Source organism: Engystomops pustulosus, chromosome 7, assembly GCF_040894005.1.
Source record: "Engystomops pustulosus chromosome 7, aEngPut4.maternal, whole genome shotgun sequence".
NCBI classification, from domain to species: Eukaryota; Metazoa; Chordata; class Amphibia; order Anura; family Leptodactylidae; genus Engystomops; species Engystomops pustulosus.
The window spans coordinates 82,240,065-82,265,656 of NC_092417.1; the positions used below are offsets into that span (position 1 = coordinate 82,240,065).

The following is a 25,592-nucleotide window of genomic DNA, read 5'->3' on the forward strand; positions in this document are numbered from 1 at the left end:
CAGATACATTATGGAACTTGGTCACTATGTCGCCACCATGCTGTGTTATCGACTAAATATACCGTCAACCTTTTGTTCACATAGGAAATAATTTCAGCGCTTCTTGCTCACCTCCTTTGGTTCCTCTCTGCCACCCATTGGTTTGAGTCCATTTGGAGTATGTCGCCATGCCACTCTCTAGCCTGCCGCTGCTGCCGCTGCCTCTGCATGCTGTCTTCTATAGTGTCAGGGTCAATTATTGCATGTTTTAGATGCTATCTAGCCTCATTCGGTCACTCTGTCATCGCCATGCTGTTGCCCATAATTTTGGCATAATGGTGCGATTAAGCAGCCTCAGAGGCATCCATGCATCCATGCATGCTGCCCCTGCTGTTTCATGTCCATTTCCGTGGTGTTTCCATCATTTTCTGAGGTTTCCAGGTGTTTGGCCAAGCTTCCCTGTGCAGAGCCTTGGTCCCCTTGAAAAATGCTCAAGTCTCCCATTGACTTCAATGGGGTTCGTTATTCGAGACGAGCACTCGAGCATCGGGAAAAGTTCGTCTCGAATAACGAGCACCCGAGCATTTTAGTGCTCGCTCATCTCTAGTGATGATGCTAAAGCAAATTAAATTTTCTCCAATTTTGTTTTTATTTAGTAATATTGTGCAAAAAGAAAAAAAGCATATAAATGAGGTACCACTGTAATCGTAATGACCCATACAATAAAGATAACGTATTCTTTTTATGTTATGGTGAATGGGCAAAAAAAGCTAAAAATAAAAATGTATTATTTTCATTTCTTAAACACAGAAAGATTTTATAAAATCTCATCAATAAGCTATAGACATCGCAAAATGAGGTATCTTTAAAGTGCATCTCATCCAGCAAAAAGTAAGCCCACATATGTCAACATTGCCAAAAATAGCTTGTACATTATCTGCTCTAAATGTTGCTTCTTCCCTTCAATGCCCTGCTGTGCCCACACAGCAATTTAATACCACATATGGGGTACCAGCATATTAAAAAGTACAAATTATAGGGCGGCACGGTGGCTGAGTGAGTAGCACTTCTGCCTTGCAGCACTGGGGTCCTGGGTTCGAATCCCACCCAGGTCAACATCTGCAAAGAGTTTGTATGTTCTCTACGTGTTTGCATGGGTTTCCTCCGGGTACTCCGGTTTCCTCCCACACTTCAAAACATACTGTTAGGTTGTTTAGATTGTGAGCCCCATGGGGACAGGGACCAATTTGATATGCTTGTGCAGCGCTGCATAATCTGTGTGCGCTATATAAATAAAGAATTATTATTATTACAAATTGTATATTAAACTTTACAGACCTTTTTGTCCATTGTACATGTGTTTAAGTATAATTTTTTGGCCAAACTGGTATGGTATGGTTTGCTGATGGTATACTGCCCAAACTTACATGCTTGTCATGTTTGCCAGGGGATGGTACAATTTTTCTTATGTCCTGGAATGTTTATTTTCTAAAAAAAAAATTGTAACAATCTGGAAATGACCGGAGGCACTCTAGTCCTTGTCACTAGACAGCCTCTTCTGATCTTATATGAACACTCTTTCCCTGGTCCCGTCCGGTTATAGTGACGTAACCGACTGTCTGCGGATCAGTGGGCAGGACCAGGCTAAAATTTACATAGTGGGGGTGTGCCTCTATGATCAAATGGTGGAGCCAAGAGGTACTTCGGTGGCATTGGTCAGAGGGCCTCTACCTCATTTCCATGTTTTTGGAATGTCTCTTTTAGAAGAATCAGGGCTTTCCCGGACATAAGAAAAATGGTGGCCTCCACTGACAGACATAACGAGCATGTAAATTGGGGCAGTAAATCTGATGGTAGGTGTCCTTCAATGTATTTCCAAAAAAAATTACAGTTTGTAAATCGCAACTCTATTCCTAAAAGTTGTTTTACACACATTGGGGGTTTAGTTTGGGGTATATTATGTAGTGTTAATATAATCTATTGTCCCCCAATTGTAATTCTTGGTGATTTTCATGAAAATGCAAAAAAAATGTAATCAGTAATGTGCGCTATTAAAGTTATTTGGGTGGTATGACTATCTGCCTGAAAAGCAGAGAATTTAGAACTTTTAATAAATTTTAGCCATTTTCAACTAACATGTAGTACAATGAGGGCGATGCAATGTTGTGCAGGCTCCACCAGTGCTTATGCAGACAACACTAGTTTTTTTATGTTAAATTCTGGTGCAGTTTCAAACTGTGTTCTACTTTCTGTCTTCCGTTCTAAATTGTGCGCCACAATGTGGCACAAAGCCTAAAAATATTTGACACCTGAGCTATTTCCTGACCATGCCCCTTTTTGGGAGACCACATCCCCTTTTTATATGCCACGTCCCCCTACTCAGACCAGTCGCCAAAGGTTTAAAAGCCTTGATAAATGTGGCAGAAAGCATTTTCTGACGCAAAAAAACATCAAAATTGGAAAATTTGGCTTCATACATCACCCCCAATGTGTCACAAGAAAAGTCTCAAAATCACCTGCATATGTTAAAGCATTCGAAAGTTATGACAACTTATGGTAACACATTTCATTCTAAAACATAGGGCCTGGAAAGGAAGGTGAAAACTAGTGTCGGCAGCAAGGGGTTAATATGACATTTTTATTTACATTACATTAACTTGATAGAAAACAGATATTTATTTTTGTCACTATGAATAGATTTTTTTTTTTTTTTTACAAATTTTACAAGTTAATGACTGAACAGATAGATCTAAGTTGTTTCAGGAATAGTTTGGACCTCATCCAGAACTGCATGTAAATGAGCCATCTAATAAGGACTAGGATCAAAGCAATTAAATGTTCTACAGCAGTTAGAAAAATAGGCAATGAAGAAAGACTAAGAGCCGCCATAATCTGTAGCAAGCTATTGACACTAAATGGTCTGTTAAGTATGAGCAGGAGGAATGAGCATGCAAAGCTCAAACCCTGAATATAATACTGAATAGATCCAAGATTAGAATCAGAGTGGATGACAGTGTTGGCATATTCTATCCTTATAAGACTTGTTTCTATAATAGTGGGGCATATTACTAGTTGCTATGGTCCCCAGCTAATTTATGTCTGGGTCCCTCTTGATTTATAGCTCCACACCATAGCCCCCCCCCCCCCCTTACCCCCCTGATGTCACCCATTTTACATAGCAACATAAAATAGCCCTTGGCACAAAAGAGAGCAGTTCATTGGCTAGAAATCACCCTCAAACAATTTATAGACCAGATTTATTATAATGCAAATGATGGGTGCCAGCTTAGGCTCCAGCTCTTCCATTACAGTCTTGCCATGAGTACATGCGCTGTACTTTTTCTTAAGCAAACCACAATAAATTGTAAACCTTTTGAGAGATGTCATCTGATTTCCAGAAAACTATACATTTACTTTTTATGATTGTGAAGGAGCCTTGCACAATGCTCAGAATACAGGCACACAATACCTATACCCAGAGATGGAAAATAATGAAGTAACATTTCCCTAACTAGGAAAAAATGAATCCAATAAAATAGGTCTATAAATCATAGCAAACGTCCCCAGCCTGGAACGGGGATATTCCCAAATGAGGGATACAAAATGCATTAGGGCCTCTCTACAAATCACAGAAAATTCATTTCACGCAATAAATTAATTTCTTGCATATGTCATAAAAGAAATTGCTCCCAGGGTTGATGTTTACGGATCCATTTATGTGATAGAGTTCTGCCTCAGTTTTACTTTACTAAGAAAAACTATGTCAGGAAACATTTATGGTCTACACTGTTTCCTCTGATTGACACTGGAGGACAGCAAAGGCGGTCACCATAAGGGGCATAAAAGCCATTATAGACTAATGAAAACATAAAAGCGTACCTTCAGATTACTTACCTATTATCTTCGGTCAGCGGCAGTATGGGGTGATTGGAACAGTGTTGTCGAGATATTCATTTATATCTTGTGGACATTTTATTTATACTGTCCATGAGAATAGGCCTTGCAGGCAAGTCCTAGCAAGATAAACTTATGGGGTGTTTTCACATTTTTTTGCACAAATAAAATAATATCAAACTTTATTTGATTAAATCAGTAAAAATATTAGTGTTTTCCACTGGATAAGACCCATACAGTTCTCTGATATTTCCCATAGCCTTATGTGAACTGCTTCCATAACATCACTAATGTCATCTCATATAGTAAGAGCCAAGAACAAGTAACAAATATGTTTATAGTACTTGTCACTCATTAATACTCAGGTCAAGCAATCCACAGTGTTTCAGGGCATCTAACCAGGGATTATAGGGAAAGTCTAGCAATTTGACAGGGCATGTGAAGGTCTAAAGTTCATAGTGAACGTAATTTCAACAATATTCTAATATTTGTTTTTGTATTCAGTCCACAGATTAAGGTTTCCTATATTTCTGCCATCTGGACAGCAAATGTGCCCTGTGCTTGAAATCTAACTTTAACTCCTTTTTTCTTCATTTAGATGTATGAGAAAGAGCTTTTCAGGGAAACAATGTGACAAACACTCTTAGGCCCCATCCATTTGTGGGAAAACCTCTTTAATATTTCATGTAGATCTAGAATTTAAAGCAATTCAGTAAATTGTTTAGAAAAAACAATTAGGCTGTATGTTCACACCGTGCTTACAAAGTAAAAACAAAAACAAAACCACAACTAAACCGTAGTGTGAAGACCTAGCCTAGAGGTGCCAGGGTGAGTTTCAGCTTTGGCTTATGTATATTACTCCACGATACACAGTTTCTGAACCTGAGCGATTGGGTGCATACTGATAGCCAGGCTCCTGCTGCAACTGCTGTGGTTGGTGTTAACACTACTTACGGTAGCCTTTTAGGTTTTCTAATTAACAATCCCGAAATCAGAGCGAGGAAGGGGAGGTTGTGTTGATGCCATGCCATGGTAGTTGGTAACTTGAAGAGTAAGCCCCCAAGCCTGACATTATTTTTTTTTTAATCAGATCATTTTTATTGAAACATTTCCATCACATTTTCCATTTACAACATTGAAGAGTCCGTATGGCCTCCTGATGAGGAGGTAATTCCATTCATGGTATTCTGTAGGACATCATCTTAATTAGTCCAATCACCGCAGACATATATCACTCACTCCGACACAGGACGCCGAAGAACCTATTTATACAACTGCACATAAGCATAGCAAGACAGAGGGCTTTTCAAGAACCTGGAGGGGAGACCTGGTGTAGCAATCGATGGACCCCACACAGCAACAAACTTTTTCATAGCCTTTCTTTTTTTATATACTCCCTTTTCCAGTCTCATTACTTCATTAAGGCGTCCCTTCAGCTCTTTAATAGTGGGGGGAAGCGGTTGTATCCATTTGGATATTAATTTACGTGCCTAATAAACTATATGGGACATGCCTATGGTGTCAGGTGTGATGGCAGCTCCCGCCGTTTTGCTTTTTGGCGGCCAGAAACAGAGCCAATCACAAGCCAGGAGACTCTGCACTCCACCCAGCATGACGTGGTACCCTTACACGTCGATAGCAGTGGTTGGCTGGCCAGATCAGGTGACCCTGGGATAGACTAGCCGCTGCCCGCGCTGCTCGGATCATTCTGTGTCTGGATGCCGCTAGGGAGAGAGCTGCTGCTGGTCAGGGACAGCGTTAGGGTGCTAGTAGATTACTGTTAGGCAGGAGTGATTCAACAAGAACCCAACAGCCCTTCTTAGGGCTACAATAACGTTATACTTTTTTTTTTTTTGTTTGCTTGTGGCTGGGCTTGCTGGCACTAGTAGTGCAGCTAGTACCATATTGTGAGGAATTTGCAAGGGGACTTGCTACCGTTGTGTTTAGCTCTTAGTGACACACATATCCACCTAAAACACCAAAGTGGGAAAATTTATTAGGGGTTGGATTTCAATTAGGCACAGTCTGCCATTTACTTTTTATTTTCCTTTTATTTTTTCATAACTCAGCGTCATCTCATCAGTGTGCTTTCATACTTGGCTAGAAAATAGCCAAAGGAGAATCCAAACGGCTTACTTACGCCTACAATAGCGTTATATATATTTTATTTCTGGTTGATCTGCTGGTGGCTGTCCTTGCTGCAGTGCATATACTAGCCAATTGTGAGGAATTTGGAGTGAGACTTGCGACCGCTGTGTTTAGCGCTTAGTGACGCACATATCCATCGCAAAGACCGAAGTGGGAAAATTTATTAGGGGTTGGATTTCAATTAGGCACAGTCTGCCATTTCCTTTTTATTTTCCTTTTATTTTTTCATAACTCAGCGTCATCTCATCAGTGTGCTTTCATACTTGGCTAGATAATAGCCAAAGGAGAATCCAAACGGCTTACTTACACCTACAATAGCGTTATATATATTTTATTTCTGGTTGATCTGCTGGTGGCTGTCCTTGCTGCAGTGCATATACTAGCCAATTGTGAGGAATTTGGAGTGAGACTTGCGACCGCTGTGTTTAGCGCTTAGTGACGCACATATCCATCGCAAAGACCGAAGTGGGAAAATTTATTAGGGGTTGGATTTCAATTAGGCACAGTCTGCCATTTCCTTTTTATTTTCCTTTTATTTTTTCATAACTCAGCGTCATCTCATCAGTGTGCTTTCATACTTGGCTAGAAAATAGCCAAAGGAGAATCCAAACGGCTTACTTACGTCTACAATAGCGTTATATATATTTTATTTCTGGTTGATCTGCTGGTGGCTGTCCTTGCTGCAGTGCATATACTAGCCAATTGTGAGGAATTTGGAGTGAGACTTGCGACCGCTGTGTTTAGCGCTTAGTGACGCACATATCCATCGCAAAGACCGAAGTGGGAAAATTTATTAGGGGTTGGATTTCAATTAGGCACAGTCTGCCATTTCCTTTTTATTTTCCTTTTATTTTTTCATAACTCAGCGTCATCTCATCAGTGTGCTTTCATACTTGGCTAGAAAATAGCCATAGCAATAGGATAGCATTGTTTGGTTTTAAAAACTAAAAAACACAAAAAAAAACTAAAAAACACAAAAAAACACAAAAAAAAGTTAAAAAAAAAATTTAAGTTATATAACTTTCATTTTCAAAATGTTTAACCCGAGGGCTAGGGGTAGAGGACGAGGACGAGGGCGGGGACGTGGGCGTCCATCTACTGCAGGGGTCAGAGGCCGTGGTCCTGGGCGGGGTGAGACACCACCTGCTACACTCCCTAGGTTCATCATGTCTGAAGTTACTGGGACTCGTGGTAGAGCACTGTTGAGGCCAGAACAGTGCGAACAGGTGATGTCGTGGATTGCCGACAATGCTTCGAGCAATTTGTCCACCAGTCAGTCTTCCACGCAGTCCACCCATGTCACCGAAATCGGCACTCCTCCAGCTCCTGCACCTCAGCCTCCCCCCCCCCAGTCTGCCCCCTACCAGGAAAATTTGGCATTTGAACCGCCATACTCTGAGGAACTGTTTTCTGGACCCTTCCCACAGTCACAAACCACTTGTCCGGTTGCTGCTGAGCAATTTTCCGATGCCCAGGTTTTCCACCAGTCGCAGTCTGTGGGTGATGATGACCTTCTTGACGTAGTGGAAGAAGTGTGTAAAGAGGTGTCGGACGATGAGGAGACACGGTTGTCAGACAGTGGTGAAGTTGTTGTCAGGGCAGGAAGTCCGAGGGGGGAGCAGACTGAGGGATCGGAGGATGATGAGGTGACAGACCCAAGCTGGGTTGAGAGGCCGGGTAAACACAGTGCTTCTGAGACGGAGGAGAGTCCTATAGCAGAACAGGTTGGAAGAGGCAGTGGTGGGGCCAGATGGAGAGGCAGGGCCAGAGCAGGTGCATCAGCGCCAAATGTGTCACGTAGTGAAGCTCCCGTGGCGAGGGCTCCCGCTGCGAGGGCTAGATTTTCAGAAGTCTGGAGGTTCTTTAAGGAAACACCGGATGACCGACGGACTGTGGTGTGCAACCTTTGCCAAACCAGGATCAGCAGGGGTTCCACCACTACTAGCTTAACTACCACCAGTATGCGCAGGCATATGAATGCTAAACACCCGAATCAGTGGCACCAAGCCCGTTCACCTCCGGCCGTGCACACCACTGCTCCTTCCCCTGTGTCAGCTGATAGTCAGCCCCCTGCCCAGGACCCTGGCACAAAAACCCCATCGTCGCCTCCACGATCCTCCACAGCATCCACCAGCGTTCAGCTCTCCATACCCCAGACGCTGGAGTGGAAAAGAAAATATAGTGCAACCCACCCGCACGCCCAAGCCCTTAATGTCCACATCTCCAGATTGCTTAGCCTGGAGATGCTGCCCTATAGGCTAGTAGAGACCGAGGCCTTTCGCAACCTCATGGCGGCGGCCGCCCCTCGGTATTCGGTCCCCAGCCGCCACTACTTTTCCCGATGTGCCGTCCCAGCCCTGCACCAGCACGTGTCAGACAACATCATCCGTGCCCTGACCAACGCCGTTTCTGACAAGGTCCACCTGACCACGGACACGTGGACGAGTGCTGCCGGGCAGGGCCACTATATATCGCTGACGGCACATTGGGTTAACTTGGTGGAGGCTGGGACCGAGTCTGACCCTGGGGCTGGTCATATACTGCCGACGCCGAGGATTGCGGGGCCTACCTCGGTCCAGGTCTCAAAGGCCTACTATGCCTCCTCCTCCTCCCACCCCTCCTCCACCTCCTCCTCCGAACTACCATCCGTGGGCATGGCGCCATCAGTCGCTAGCTCTAGGCACAGCAGCAGTGCCGTCGCTAAGCGACAGCAGGCGGTGCTCAAACTGCTGAGCCTAGGCGATAAAAGGCACACCGCCCAAGAACTATTACAGGGCATCACGGCGCAGACTGATCTGTGGCTGGCACCACTGAACCTGAAGCCAGGCATGGTTGTGTGTGACAACGGCCATAACCTGGTGGCAGCTCTGCAACTCGGCAGACTGACACATGTGCCATGCCTGGCCTATGTGTTAAATCTGATAGTTCAGCGTTTCCTCAAGACATACCCCAATCTGTCAGATTTGCTCACGAAGGTGCGCCGCATCTGTGCGCATTTCAGGAAGTCCAGCACAGATGCTGCCACTCTCAGGGCAGCGCAGCGCCGCCTCCAACTGCCCGCTCACCGACTGTTGTGCGACGTGCCCACGAGGTGGAATTCAACATTAACCATGTTATCCAGAGTTTACCAGCAGCGCAGAGCGATTGTAGACTGCCAGATGTCAACTTCCACCAGAACTGGTAGTCAGGTCAGTCAGCTTCCTCAAGTCTACAATGAGGAGTGGACGTGGATGTCTGATATCTGTCAGGTGCTGAGTAACTTTGAGGAGTCAACACAGATGGTCAGTGGCGATGCCGCCATCATCAGCCTCACCATCCCGCTGCTTGGCCTGTTGAAAAACTCTCTGATCAGCATGAAGCTTTGCGCTCGTCACAAGAGACGGGGGAAGAAGATTCCCTTGTTGATAGCCAAAGCACCCTCAGGTCTGTTTCTCAGCGCATATCGGAGTAGGTGGAGGAGGATGAGGAGGAAGAGGAGGAGAATGTTGGCGAGACACAAGAGGGGAGCATTGCTCAGACCTTCACTGTTCAGCGTGTATGGGCAGAAGAAGAGGAGTTGGAGGAGTTGGAGGAGGAGGAAATGGGCAGTCAGGCCAGTGAGGGGAGTGAATTCTTGCGCGTTGGGACTCTGGCGCATATGGCAGATTTCATGCTAGGCTGCCTATCCCGTGACCCTCGCGTTCAAAGAATTTATTCCAGCTCCGATTACTGGGTATTCACTCTCCTGGACCCACGGTACAAGCAAAATCTTTCCACTCTCATCCCTGGAGAGGAAAGGAGTGTGAGAATGCATGAATACCAGCAGGCCCTGGTGCACAAGCTGAAACAGTATTTCCCTTCTGACAGCGCTAGCGGCAGAGTGCGTAGTTCTGCGGGACAAGTAGCGAGGGAGAGTAGGCGAGCAGGCAGCTTGTCCAGCACTGGCAAGGGTACGCTTTACAAGGCTTTTGCCAGCTTTATGTCACCCCAGCAAGACACTGTCACCTGTCCCCAGTCTCGGCAGAGTAGGGCTGATCTTTACAGAAAGATGGTGAGGGAGTACATAGCTGACCATACCATCGTCCTAAATGATCACACAGCTCCCTACAACTACTGGGTTTCAAAGCTGGACATGTGGCACGAACTGGCGCTGTACGCCTTGGAGGTTCTTGCCTGCCCTGCCGCTAGCGTCTTGTCCGAGCCGGTTTTCAGTGCAGCTGGTGGCATCATCACCGATAAGCGTACACGCCTGTCGACTGACAGCGCTGACAGGCTGACGCTTATTAAGATGAATAAAGCCTGGATTTCTCATAATTTCCAATCTCCACCAGGTGAAGGAAGCTCAACCTGAATAATTTATGCACTCCTCCTCCTCCTCCTCATTTTCCTCCTTCTCCTCCTCTTTGTACACTAAAGCAGAGGAAACTGGCTATTTTTTGACAGGGCCCACTGGCTCTAGCTATAGTACTTTATGCATTTAATTTTTCTGGAGGGCCACCTACCCGGTCCTCTGTTTTAAACAATTTTTGGGAGTGCCACATACAGGCACTCAATCTATTCAATTTTTCTGGAGGGCCACCTACCTGCTCCTCTGGTTTGAAAACTTTTTTGGACTGCCACATACAGGCACTCAATCTATTCCATTTTTCTGGAGGGCCACCTACCTGCTCCTCTGGTTTGAAAACTTTTTTGGACTGCCACATACAGGCACTATCCAAATTAAATTGTCTCCATAGCAGCCTCCACACGTTGTCTCCATTGCTACCTCCAAAAGTCGTCCATATAGCTGCCTCCATACATCGTCCCCTTATCAAACGAGCTGTGTCAGGCAGAATTTTGGGTTGTTTTCATGGCTTCCACATCAAACTTGTTAACTTTGTCGCCACCCTGCTGTGTTATCCACAAAATATACTGGCAAACTTTTATGATTAACCGATATTATTTCAGCGCTTCTTGCGCATCTGTTTACATTCCCCTCACCCGCCATATCCCAAACTTATAAGAACGCTACTACACTTAACTTGGTGCAGACTGGGACCGAGTCTGACCCTGGGGCTGGTCATATACTGCTGACGCCGAGGATTGCGGGGCCTACCTCGGTCCAGGTCTCAAAGGCCTACTATACCTCCTCCTCCTCCCACCCCTCCTCCACCTCCTCCTCCTCCGAATTACCATCCGTGGCCATGGCGCCATCAGTCGGTAGCTCTAGGCACAGCAGCAGTGTCGTCGCTAAGCGACAGCAGGCGGTGCTCAAACTGCTGAGCCTAGACGATAAAAGGCACACCGCCCAAGAGCTATTACAGGGCATTCCACATCAAACTTGTTAACTTTGTCGCCACCCTGCTGTGTAATCCACAAAATATACTGGCAAACTTTTATCATTTACCGATATTATTTCAGCGCTTCTTGCGCATCTGTTTACATTCCCCTCACCCGCCATATCCCAAACTTATAAGAACGCTACTACACTTGATCTTATACAAAAGGTTCTTAGAAGTGCTGTTTGGGGAGTAGCCTAGAGACAGGGGCTTGGATTGGCGAAAGCTCGCCTGGCTGCGGAGCGCCAGCTCCATCCCAAGATCCAACTAACATAGTTTTAACTGCAGCACCTTTAATCTACTACTAGTTCACTGCCTCCATAATAATAATAATAATAATCTTTATTTATATAGCGCCATCATATTCCGTAGCGCTTTACAAATCATAGGAAACAAATACAAATGTAATGTAACAGAGCACAACATTTGTATGGAACAACAGGAGTGAGGTCCCTGCTCGCCAGAGCTTACGGTTTATGAAGATGATGGGGTAACACGAGGTAAAAGAATATTTAATGGTCAAGCCATTCTTCTTAGGGAATAGAACAAAATATAATAAATGGAATTGCTGTCGCTTGAACCACTCAGCCGTCATCTTATATACCAGGTCCAGGGTGAATGGGACTGCAGAGAAGTCTGGTGCCTGTTGGTTGCTGGATAACAGATGGGAGGACGACACAGGACGGGTTAGTAGAAGAGTTAAAACTTCATGCAGTTAATGAGTGTTATAGGCTTGCCTAAAGAAATGGGTTTTAAGAGCACGTTTGAAACTTTGGAGGTTAGGTATTAGTCTGATAGTCCGGGGCAGAGCATTCCATAGAATTGGTGCAGCTCTAGAGGAGTCTTGGTGACGCGAGTGGGAGGTCCGCACTAGGGTAGAGGTTAATATAAGATCACTGGCGGATCTAAGAGCACGGGTTGGGCGATAGACTGAGATAAGAGAGGAGAGGTAGGGGGGTGCAGCATTATACAGAGCTTTATGGATGAGGGTTATTATTTTAAACTGTATTCGAAAGGAGACTGGCAGCCAGTGCAGCGACTGGCATGAACTGTAAGCATACATGGTCCCCTTATCAAACGAGCTGTGTCAGGCAGAATTTTGGGTTGTTTTCATGGCTTCCACAACAAACTTGTTAACTTTGTCGCCACCCTGCTGTGTAATCCACAAAAAATACTGGCAAACTTTTATCATTTACCGATATTATTTCAGCGCTTCTTGCGCATCTGTTTACATTCCCCTCACCCGCCATATCCCAAACTTATAAGAACGCTACTACACTTGATCTTATACAAAAGGTTCTTAGAAGTGCTGTTTGGGGAGTAGCCTAGAGACAGGGGCTTGGATTGGCGAAAGCTCGCCTGGCAGCGGAGCGCCAGCTCCATGCCAAGATCCAACTAACATAGTTTTAACTGCAGCACCTTTAATCTACTACTAGTTCACTGCCTCCATACATGGTCCCCTTATCAAACGAGCTGTGTCAGGCAGAATTTTGGGTTGTTTTCATGGCTTCCATGTTAACTTTGTCGCCACCCTGCTGTGTAATCCACAAAATATACTGGCAAACTTTTATCATGTACCGATATTATTTGAGCGCTTCTTACTCACCTCCTTTGGTTCCTCTTTGCCACCCATTGGTTTGAAGCCTGAGTCCATTTAGGGTATGTCGCCATGCCACTCTCTAGCCTGCTGCCGCTGCCTCTGCATGCCGTCCCCTATAGTGTCAGGGTCAATTATTGGATGTTTTAGATGCTATCTAGCTTCATTCTGTCACTCTGTCATGGCCATGCTGTTGCCCATAATTTTGGCATAATGGTGCGATTATGCAGCCTCAGAGGCATCCATGCATGCTGCCCCTGCTGTTTCCTGTCCATTTCCGTGGTGTTTCCATCCTTTTCTGAGGTTCCCAGGTGTTTGGCCAAGCTTCCCTGTGCAGAGCCTTGGTCCCCTTGAAAAATGCTCGAGTCTCCCATTGACTTCAATGGGGCTCGTTATTCGAGACGAGCACTCGAGCATCGGGAAAAGTTCGTCTCGAATAACGAGTACCCGAGCATTTTAGTGCTCGCTCATCTCTAATAGTATCCCATTGAGTATCTGTAAGTGGCCCTATGTCTGCATCCCATCTGGATCTGCTAGGGAATGAAATGCCTTGGAGGCACTTGTCTTGAAGTGCCCCATACAACATCGAAATGAGCCCCTTAGAGGAGCCAGATAGCAGCAGTGATTCTAATACTACCAGTCTGTGCACTGCCACGTCTAGGGACTGCTTCTGGGACTCATATGCATGTCGTAACTGCATTTCCTGAAAAAGGCAGTTTTTGGTATTTGATATGCCTCCTTAATGGCTTCAAAGCTTTTTAATTCCCATCGGTCTGCATCTGTTTCATGGGCACAATGCCCCTACTGGACCAGGGGTTCATCCATTTTCAGGAATTCCCTGAATGTTGAATTATGCCAATTGGGCAAAATGAGCACTCACACCTTTTCCCTTTATCCCACACTTTATATTATAACACCAGTGTGGGGTATACTGATCTCATTCTCTCCCCTCTTCCTGCCTCAAGAACGTGTATGGTTGTGTCCAATGGCGAGTCCTCTGAGATTATCCGGCTCCCTGTTCAATGTCCCTCTTTTGTGCCCCATCCCCGGAAGTATCGTAGCTGTGCTGCAATGTAATAGACCCAAGGGTTTAGCACTGCAAGGCCCCAGCACTGCAATTCCAGTTTTATTCTGGTGTGTCCTTCTTCCAAATGAATCCCCTAAATATTGTGTCAACCCTGTAGAAGTATTTCCTAGGGATCCATACTGGGGAATTATGGATAGTATAAAGGAGCTGTGGCATCAATACCATTTTGATTAAATTGCATCTGCCTACTTCAGACAGTGGTAGCCTGCAGCAGATGTTCACTTTAACCTGGAACCGGTCCATTAGTGGGAGCAGATCATTTTGCACATACTCCTGTGGCCTACTGGATACCACCCCCCCCCCCAAGTATTTAAATTCATTAACTATTCTAAGGGAGAAAGAGTCAAGCTATCAGGGTTAAGCCCATCCACCAGGAGTAGGACTGACATGTCCCAGTTAATCTTGAGACCATAGTGGATGCTGTATTCCGTGAGAAGCTGTATCACTGGATGCAGTAAGCTATATACGTCCCCTTAGAATAGCAGAAGGTCATCTGCATAAAGAGAAATCCGCTCCTCTGTGTAACCGCATTTAAATCCCACTATATTTGGGGTCACCATGGCCAGTGAAAAGAGGAGGGGGGATAGTGGACAGCCCTGCCTTGTCCCCCTTTCCAGTACAAAGCTATCGAATAACCTTCCGTTCGCCCTGAAGTGCTCCCTGGGTTCCGCATATAGAAGCTTAACGAGTGCAACAAATTTGGGCCTTAAGCTCATCCCACAAAAATTCCCACTTGACGCTGTCAAAAGCTTTGTTAGCATCGAGAGAAATAACTGCCCTGTGCTGGTACCCATGGAGGAGACATGCATGACGCATATTGGTAGCTGTAGCCCTAAAAGGCATAAACCGGGACTGGTCCGGATGCACCAGCTCCAGCACCACCCCCGACAGGCCATTTTCCAAGACCTGAGCTAATATTTTAATGTCTGTTGGTAGAAGCGAAATAGGCCTATAGGATTCAGGGTACTCAGGGTCCTTGCCCGTTTTGGCAACAACACCACTATGGCCTCCTGCATTGATGTAGGTAGCTTACCCTCCTCCGTTGCCTTTTCAAACACCATCAGCAGATGTGGCAATTATATTAGGTCCTGCCGTATTGAAATGTATTATAGGTGCAATCTGACTTTTGCACCTTTTAGTCCCCTCCCAGAACAAAAAGTAAAAGAAATAATGTTTAAAAATATAAAATAGGAATGAAACTTTGCATCCCCGTTATCCCATTAAAACCATGTTAAAATAAAAATTTTAAAAAAACCACAGTAAACAAAAAATCCCAAAAATATACAAGTGTGCTTTTTGATTTGAAGAGAAAATCTAGTTGCGTCCTGTATGGGATAATAGAGATGTACAATAGAATCTATAGGGTCACTTTCCTTAAAAACATATGAATGAAATTTGATTAAAAAAAACATCCATACGCCATGAGAATCAATAGCTTAAAATGACAGCAGTCCCCAGCAGTGATGACACTAGGCAGCTAAAGGGCAGCATGGTGGCTACGGCCTTGCAGCGCTGGGGTCCTGGCTTCAAGTCCCATCCAGGTCAACATCTGCAAAGAATTTGTATTTTCTCGCTATGTTTGCATGGGTTTCCTCTGGGTCCTCTAGTTTCCTCCCACACTCCAAAACATGCTGGAAGGTTGATTAGATTGTGAGCCCTATTGCGACAGGGACCAATTTGGCAAGCTCTGGCTGTGGAAACTGTGTGCGCTATATAAATAAAGGAATTATTATTAGTTTGACAGCCATATTTTAGTTACAGTACTAGAATATGTGTTAGAACAGGATCCAATCATCATCAGCCATATTCAGACAATGGTACAGAAATGCGACTGCTGTATGTGGAAGGGAACATTGGTAGATGTGCATGGTAAATGAAGCCAAATATGCTGCAAGAAATAGTGCAGTGGTAAATGTTAGACACATTTTTGGCATCTCTAAGTCTTTGGTTTGAAGCATTGGTTGCCAACAAAATGAATATTCTTGATTTCATGCAGTTTACAGATGTCGCATGGTTTCACTTATCTAGTGAAGTAAACTTTCAAGATATGCAGATGTGGGCAGCTGAAAATTCTCACAAAAATCACAAGATCCTGTTTTATTCTGAGAAAATTGGCATGTGCTGAGCGGCATCAAACTCATGATTGGACGCATCTTTTTGACCATTACAGTGTATGTGGAGATTTTGAAAATTTATGAGGAAATTAGCAAAAGCTACTTGGATGGGATGAAATTTGCACACCTCTGGCATAATCATTCCTGAGAATAGGTGGGGCATGAACTATTTTGTAATTGCAGCTATGGTTCTGGAAAATCATACCAAAAATTCACCAAGATTGAGTATTCATTAGCATAACTACCATTGTAGCACCCATAGAGGGGTCAAAGTCTTCAGGGAAGCCCTAATAGTGATTAGTGAGGGATGTGCACAATTATCATATGATTGTCAAGAAGACAACATTGGGGCAGATTTATAAATCTTTTTATAACTGAATTTAGTCATAATTTGCACCAGAAACTGTCTGCAATACATTTTGACTAGTGATTGGACCATGTGTATAGCATCAATAATCGATAAAGTGCAGCATGTCTATTGTTTTGTTTACTTTTATGACTAGTATGAGAAAAGGCATGTGGCCTCCAAAACGGGGACATGGTCTCATAGGAGAATATTTTGCCAGTTTTCTGGTGCGATAGTGCCGTTGCTGCAGGGACTCCTCACAAGGAATCTTGTTCACTACAATGTACTTAGTTTGTGGGATCTGACCAGCAAATGGTCCAGTTTCTACAGACTCAACATGAGTGGCAATTCTAATTATACGTTCACAAAATGTGCAGAATTCTGTCATTATGTGCACCAGAAAACTGTGTAAAATGCCTTCCTCCACATTTATCAAGAGTTTTCAGAACTTTAGTTTGACAATAGGGGTGTGATCTACGTAAAACGGGGTGTAGCCTTCATGAAGAAAAGGTTTGTGCGGCAAAAAATAGGCAAATGCACATTAGACTGAAACAGTGGTGAATCTGAAAAGATCTCCATCAGAGATGAGCGAGCACTAAAATGCTCGGGTGCTCGTTATTCGAGACAAACTTTTCCTGATGCTCGAGTGCTCGTCTCGAATAACGAGCCCCATTGAAGTCAATGGGAGACTCGAGCATTTTTCAAAGGGACCATGGTTTGGGAATAAAATGTGTTATTTAATTGAAAAAGAATGTCTTCTCATAAGTTAGCAGATATATGCAAACATCTGTAATCTATTCTTCACTGTTCAGCGCGATTATTATCTCCCGACAAGTTAGCAGATGTGAAGAACAGTGAAGAATAGAATAAAAACAGTGAACACAGGATCATTTAAGTGAAAAACGCAGTGAAAAACACAGTGAAGAATAGATTGCAGATGTTCGGCACATCTGCTTACTTGTCGGGAGATAACCTGTCCCGGGATCCGTGCTGCTGCTCCCCGTTGTCTCTGTGCTGCTGCTCCCCGGGGTCTCCATGCTGCTGCTCCTCGGTGTCTCCGTGCTGCCCCAGTGTCTCAGTTCTGCCCCTGCCCCGATGTCTCCGTGCTGCCCGATGTGTCCGTGCTGCCCGATGTGTCCGTGCTGCCCCAGTGTCTCCGTGCTGCCCCAGTGTCTCTGTGCTGCCCCAGTTTCTCCATTCTGCCCCTGCCCCGATGTCTCTGTGCTGCCCGATGTCTCCGTGCTGCCCCAGTGTCTCCGTTCTGCCCCTGCCCCGATGTCTCCGTGCTGCCCGATGTCTCCATGCTGCCCGATGTCTCCGTGCTGCCCAAGTGTCTCCGTGCTGCCCCAGTGTCACCGTGCTGCCCCAGTGTCATCGTTCTGCCCCTGCCCCGATGTCTCCCTGCTGCCCGATGTCTCCCTGCTGCCCCAGTGTCTCCGTGCTGCCAGATGTGTCCGTGCTACCTCAGTGTCTCCGTGTTGCCCCAGTGTCTCCATTCTTCCCCTGCCCCAATGTCTCCGTGCTGCCCGATGTCTCCCTGCTGCCCGATGCTCCCTGCTGCTGCTCCCCGGTGTCTCCGTGCTGCTTCTCCCCCGATGTCTCTATGCTGCTGTTCCCCCGATGTCTCCGTGCTGCTGCTCCCCGGTGTCTCCGTGCTGCTGTTCCCCCAACGTCACTGTTCCGCGCGTATCTCACAACAAGTAAGTAGATGTGCCGAACATCTGTAATCTATTCTTCACTGTGTTTTTCACTTAAATAATCCTGTGTTCACTGTTTTTATTCTATTCTTCACTGTTCTTCACTGTGTTTTTTAAATTAAATGCTCGATCTCGAGTATACTCGCTCATCTCTAATCTCCATCTAACTTTGTATCATTTTAATATATCTCCTGCACTGTGTACAATCAAACTAAAGCCTTGTGTGCATATCATGGACCACATGGTCCGTCAGAAGCTGCTGACGGAGAAAAAGCTGTTTGAGTTACAAATTCAGACAGTATTAGATCGTGCACTGAGATTTGCTTCTCTGGCTGTTGGCTCATGTTGGGCATGTGTGCAAGAAATTGAAACAATGGCTAGCACACATTCTGAAACTATGCGCAAGATAATTGGACCTTAGGCCACAGACATGCAGTGTGCATTTCACCCTTTTGTGCTTATGTGGAGGAGAGCCCAATGACAATTTTGTTATTGGCCCCAGCATTTCTAAGTTTTGCCCCTGGGAGCACCAGGTTCAGTAATTTTCTACCTCAAACATAGGACACTTCCAGGACATGTTATTTATGGTTCCTTATTTTCAATGAAATGTCTTCGTTATTCTTGGATTTAAAGGCAATTTTTCAAAATCTCCATCTAGCCATTGTTTCGATGAACTTCTATGATCTCAAGCCCGTGGAAGTGGATTCCACGGCACTGTACCTTGTGAGTCGACTGCCCTGTTGCCTGTGGCAGGCCTCACCCACTGATGACACACGTCAAGCAAACAATGGTCCAAGGGTTCATTGTATGCATCCATTGAAACTGTACTCGTCGTGTTCAGGAAGCCAGAAAGGGTGGGTTCAAGCTGTTCATACAGGTCATTGTCACTTTGATGGGTGTTGTATCTAATGGAACTAACCTCATAAGACTGCATCAAAATAACTACTATGAATATCAAAGCAAAAGCTTTCTCTTGAATACTATACTATATTTGTAAAAATGTATCTGTGGTATATATGCAACAGAACATTAATAATCAATAAGACATAGGTGGAATGTTGATATGTAATTAGACAAACGACCTCCCACAGTCCATTATGTAACCCAACAGGGAATCTTGGCAGGATAGCTCCTGTAAAATATCAGATTGATGGATATATTTTTAAATCTAGCTACAAAAACAAGATTGTGGATGGATTGTCTATGGAAAATGACTCAAAGCAACAGTAAGGCAGTATCTGTTATGAGATATTCTGTGTGTCGGGTTACCAGCTGAAGTCCAAGAATGTTGTGGTTTCATGGTGAGGATTAACCCTGCTAATATCATGTCTTTAAGGGGAGCCTGGCCATGTGCTGTTCCGGCATAGCTCTACTTAAAAAAGCTGTGGCAGCTCCAAGCTTTATAAAACTGGTGCCACCTTTCATTTTTGCCAGAATAGAAGTAAAAAATGTAACTAGTAAGAAAGAAACTCTTTATTTTTAGGCAAATCTCTCTTACTGTGCGATGAGACTGAATGATCTTTTGAGCAGTTTTTAAAAATATCTTTTATTGATGTGAAAATATTCATCACATCACAAATAATCCATGTGGATTCATTTATTTTATGTCCTCTAAATCCTCTAAATTATGGGAACTATTAGTGCCTTATAGCGTTTTAAGTGTATTATGAGCTTCTATGGCCCAAACTACTAGTATTACTACAAGTAAAACACTGGAGGAAATTGATTATCTTTTATTATAAACTAGAATGATTGAATTCCACCATTCTTTGTATATTAATGTATAATATGTGGCTGCTATTTATTTGTAATAAAAACTTTAATGTCTTCCCTTTCCTTAGTTGATACTGCCAGCTAAAGCTGCAAGAAGTAACCTGAATTACCTTCCTTTGGCTCTGGCTGATGTAACCCAAGCATGGCTATGAACAGGTCCTGACCAGGGTAAGCCAAATAATTTTCTCCTAGCATGACCGAATTATGGATTTACTGCAGAAACTGGAAACAAAATGGCATGTTTTATAGCTATCTGATGGGAAATGATGTTTTCAACATATTCTTCAAGCCAAAGAAATGGAGGCTCTGAAAACAATCATCGTAGTAATCAGCAGCTCACAGAATAACATAAACTTTTCTCTGGAAGGTTATACTTTCCAAATGATTTTATGCTGGCCATACACATCCAATAGCAGTGCTATGCAAAGAAAGACCTCAATCCCACAATCACATAAGTGTGGAATATCATATAGAATTCATAATGCAGACATGGAATATGTTGTATGTTGCCTGTAACCACTTGTATTTTCTTTACCTGTATCAGGACTTTCTTTATTTCACCTAAAATTGGGGGTAATTGACTGTTTCTATTCCTGTTTATTGTCTGCTAATATTTAGGAGGTATTTTATATTCCATTCACATGCAATTCACATGCCATGGAAACTTGGCCTAACAAATGTGTTTATTATCACTAAGTTTTACCCAGCAATGAACAGGTTAATAGCTATTTAATACTGGCAGACTATAAAAGAATGGTTTAATATTTTGCAGATGGTTAATGGAGAAGGGAAGGTTTTATCAAACTGTTTGATGTTGTTTGCTCAGAGAAGGAAAAGCATTAATTGTGGAACAAATAAACCTGTTTCTCTTAAAGCAGAAGGTTATTTCCAGGAAGCGGCAGGGAAACTGCATGCCGCTTGGTGTTTACAGTCTTCTGAAGTATAACTTGTGGTCAGGAACCCTTGTGGAAGCTAAACCTCACTTTTAGAAATCCAGGGAATGGCTGCAATGTCTGGGGTAGTAGATGGCGTATCTCGTCCTGATCATTTATCATCACTTTATTTCAGAAATGTTAGCATTCTGACATATTTAATTTGTCAAATAGTCTAGGTACAAGGGAGATGTGAAGGCATTAACCAGAATAAATCTTTTATTATGTTAATGCTAATCCCTACACATGTTTATATTCAGCAAACCCTCCAGAGTGCTGGAGAGGGTAATAGTCTGCACTCACACAGCCAGCGTACATATCCCCGGTGCAGAGTAACATTGTCTTTATGGTTTCTATCTAGTAAAATAACTTGTAGTCTATCAGAAAGACTTCTTTTAGGTTGAACTTACATTTTTTCTTCCTTTTTATACTTATTTTTATAAAGTCTTGCCATACAGTACACCAAACAATGAAGTATGCAAACCCATTAGGAAACTGGTTCAAACATACTGTCAGTGATAATAAAAGGAATTTTCTATCTAAAAAGAAAAAACATTTTTCACCAATTTTTTCCTCTGTCTGTTTTTCCCAGTCCTTTGTTAACTTGAACGCTGCTGCAATGACTAGCTGTATTAGTGATGTGTTGTATATTGCACAACTAGTTAAAAAAGATCAACCAGGAAGGACCTGACTGATGATGCCAAAAACAGCATGGAATAAAATGGGCAAGAACAGGTTCTCTTTTTGTGAAATTACTAAGGCCCCTTTCACACTTGCGTTTTTCACATGCGTTTTCTGCGCGCGCTTTTGACGCGCAGAACTTGCATTGCACTCTGACCTATTGTAATCAATGGGTCTTTTCAGATTTGCATTTTTTTTCACACACACACGCGTGGTTTTTTGCTCTACTTTTGCAAGTCACGCGCGTGAAAAACGCACCATACAGGTCTATGGAGACGCATCAAAAACGCATTGCACTCTGAGACACTTGCAAGTGCAATGCAAGTGCAATGCGTTTTTCACGCATCAATTGCCATCAAAAAGATAGAGCTCAGTCCTGAGTCCATTTTACGTGCATTTTATGCGCGTGAAAAACGCATTGAAATTGCATTGCAAACGCGCATGAAAAACTGAGACATTGAACAAACTCTGACTGAAAACTGATTGCACTCTGATGCAAAATGCGCGTTCTTCACTGACCAAACCCTGATCACACCCTGATCAAACTCTGACGTGAAATGCAACGCAAGTGTGGAAGGGGCCTGACAGTGAGTTTAATTATCTTGGACAACTTAGGCCCCTTTCACACTTGCGTTTTTCACGCGCGTTTTCTGCGCGTGCTTTTGACGCGCAGAACTTGCATTGCACTCTGACCCATTGTAACCAATGGGTCTTTTCAGACTTGCATTTTTTTTCACGCACACACACGCGTTTTTTTTAACGCGCGTTTAAATCTCGACATGCTCTACTTTTGCAAGTCACGCGCGTGAAAAACGCACCATGCAAGTCTATGGAGATGCATCAAAAACGCATTGCACTCTGAGACACTTGCAAGTCCAACGCAAGTGCAATGCATTTTTCACGCATCAATTGCCATAGAAAAGATAGAGCTCAGTCCTGAGTCCATTTCACGCGCATTTTCTGTGCGTGAAAAACGCATTGAAATTGCATTGCAATTGCATCAAAAACGCGCGTGAAAAACTGAGACACTGAACAAACTCTGACTGAAAACTGATTGCACTCTGATGCAAAATGTGCGTTTTTCACTGACCAAACCCTGATCGCACCCTGATCAAACTCTGACGTGATCTGCAACGCAAGTGTGAAAGGGGCCTTAGGCCCCTTTCACACTTGCGTTTTTCACACGCGTTTTCTGCGCGTGCTTTTGACGTGCAGAACTTGCATTTCACTCTGACCCATTGTAACCAATGGGTCTTTTCAGACTTGCATTTTTTTTCACGCACACACGCGCGTTTTTTTTAACGCGCGTTTAAATCTCGACATGTTCTACTTTTGCAAGTCACGTGCGTGAAAAACGCACCATACAAGTCTATGGAGATGCATCAAAAACGCATTGCACTCTGAGACACTTGCAAGTGCAATGCAAGTGCAATGCGTTTTTCATGCATCAATTGCCATAGAAAAGATAGAGCTCAGTCCTGAGTCCATTTCACGCGCGTTTTCTGCACGTGAATAACGCATTGAAATTGCATTGCAATTGCATCAAAAACGCGCGTGAAAAACTGAGACACTGAACAAACTCTGACTGAAAACTGATTGCACTCTGATGCAAAATGCGCGTTTTTCACTGACCAAACCCTGATCGCACCCTGATCAAACTCTGACGTGATCTGCAACGCAAGTGTGGAAGGGTCCTTCAGAGTGCAATCAGTTTTCAGTCAGAGTTTGTTCAGTGTCTCAGTTTTTCACGCGCGTTTTTGATACAATCTCAATGCAATTTCAATGCGTTTTTCACGCGCAGAAAATGTGCGTGAAATGGACTCAGGACTGAGCTCTATCTTTTCTATGGCAATTGATGCATGAAAAACGCATTGCACTTGCATTGCACTTGCAAGTGTCTCAGAGTGCAATGCGTTTTTGATGCATCTCCATAGACTTGTATGGTGCGTTTTTCACGCGTCTGACTTGCAAAAGTAGAGCATGTTGAGATTTAAACGCGCGTGTGTGCGTGAAAAAGAATGCAAGTCTGAAAAGACCCATTGGTTACAATGGGTCAGAGTGCAATGCAAGTTCTGCGTGTCAAAAGCACGCACAGAAAACGTGTGTGAAAAACGCAAGTGTGAAAGGGGCCTTAGAGCTTCTTAGAGCTTCAATGGAATTCAGATTTAAGGGAAATTCTCAAATAAACTGCAAATAAAACTGTTAGAAATGGAAACTTTCAACCAATCAAAGCACCATTTACCAGGTCCTGTTTTTTCTCATTTTTGCCAAGCTGAAAGAAGATAAAAAATGTATGATTTTTTGTCACTAGGCCCCATTATTGGATGACACGGAGAGAAATGCATTACTAAATTCCATTTTGGAATCCTCATCGTGCTTTAATTAGAACTGCGCCCAGGCAGTGAACTTTCAACCTGCCCCAAAGTTGCCCCATTTTCTCCACAGCAGATAATCATGCAAATTTGCCTGTCTGGGCTCAGAGCAATGGACAGAAGTATGCTTTGAAATCATAAGCAAAGCTTAGCGCTGATGGAAATGCTGCAGACTGATGCATTAATAGTAAGATGGATACTACCTTTTCAGCAGCTCTATAAAATAATAAGGTGCTAAGATAATCTCTCTTCTGACATCCCATCCATGGCTGGCCCAGAGCCATGCTCATCTAGCTGGAGGTGTAAACAGAGCATCAGCCACGTGTTTCTTATTAAAGGTTCCTTTTATGCAGCGTCTATTCTTATACTTTCTAATGATGTAGCAATGTGCCTCTAATTTCTGTAGATGATATCTCAACATCTGCTGGCTCTTTCTTTTCTTCCAATTCCCCGCACACAAGTTATCTGAAGCGGACAGCTGATAATATTTAAGAGCAAATCAGAAACTGACAACTGGCAACACAAAAGTGATCACAAATTGACAAAATTTACTTACAATGATCATAAACTTGTGACTGCCAACATTAACAGCTGCATATGCCTTTAACTGGCACTTTGTGATTCATTACTATCTTAGTGGACAAAAAGTGAATGACACATGGAAGAGAAAATGTTTTGTATTGTATGTACAGATATGACCAACACTGCATCACTGATCCCTGTTAGGAGCCACAGGCCATAACATGTTACCCAGTTAATAAAAATAAAACGTGTGATGCTTAAAATGATGACTCATATTTAAATGGACACCAGATGTAAATGCAGTAAGCTTTTATGATATATCCTTTCTGGCAATCTCTCTTTGTGTTAAAACTCATCTGATTACCTATAAAAAATCACCTCCAAAGTCAAATACAAATGGGTTTAGAAGAGTACATTTTATTTTAGACACCCTTCATGATAGTGGTTCTTTGTGCTATAGAACAGCCGATAGAAAGTCAGGAATTGGATCTATATATGTAGATCGCATTTCTAACTATGCCTTAACCTACCAGTTTTTTTATAGCACACAGAATTACAATCATTTTCAAATATTAGATTCTCTTCTTCACAATGACACTAGAACCATGGGTCTAGCTGCTATAAAGTCTAAGACTGGGGCATGTGAAGTGATGTTCCCCCTTCTAGCCTGTAAAAAGTGTTCCATCTCAGACAATACATGATTGTTCTCAGCTTGTTTACCTATGACTTTGGAAGAGAATAGTTATATATATATATATATATATATATATATACGCGAGTTTTAACATAAAAGAGGGAATCCACAACAGTAATTTTCATAACTTAGCTGAAGATGTAAGGTGAAGGTGTAGTTTAGAAAAAAAATGACATTTGTAATATTATCATGAGAAAGTACCTTTTTCTGTACATAAAGTGTAAATGTAAAGTTACTGACAAAAATGCAGCTGGAGAAAACCTTTGACACCAATTCAAACCATACCTGTATCATGCTTCTGACTTCTTCCTATCCTGAGACATAGGGCTAATAGATATATAAGGCTATCTGTAAAACACTGTCAGCTTTTCCTGAAGTGGCAGGACCTCCTGGTTGTGACATCAGCTATGGGCAGTGATACCCTCAGGACATCCACATGAACGTCCACAAATCCAGCCA

General features: G+C 43.4%; 1 protein-coding gene across 1 annotated transcript in view; it reads left to right on the plus strand.

The window, feature by feature from the left end:
• Positions 1-25,592, plus strand: part of ZNF469 (zinc finger protein 469) — a 376,655-nt gene that overhangs the window by 204,998 nt on the left and 146,065 nt on the right. Inside the window, exon 3 of the mRNA XM_072117100.1 lies at positions 20,001-20,100. The gene's annotated coding sequence lies outside the window, so the exon portion shown is untranslated. The remainder of the gene's footprint in view (positions 1-20,000; positions 20,101-25,592) is intronic.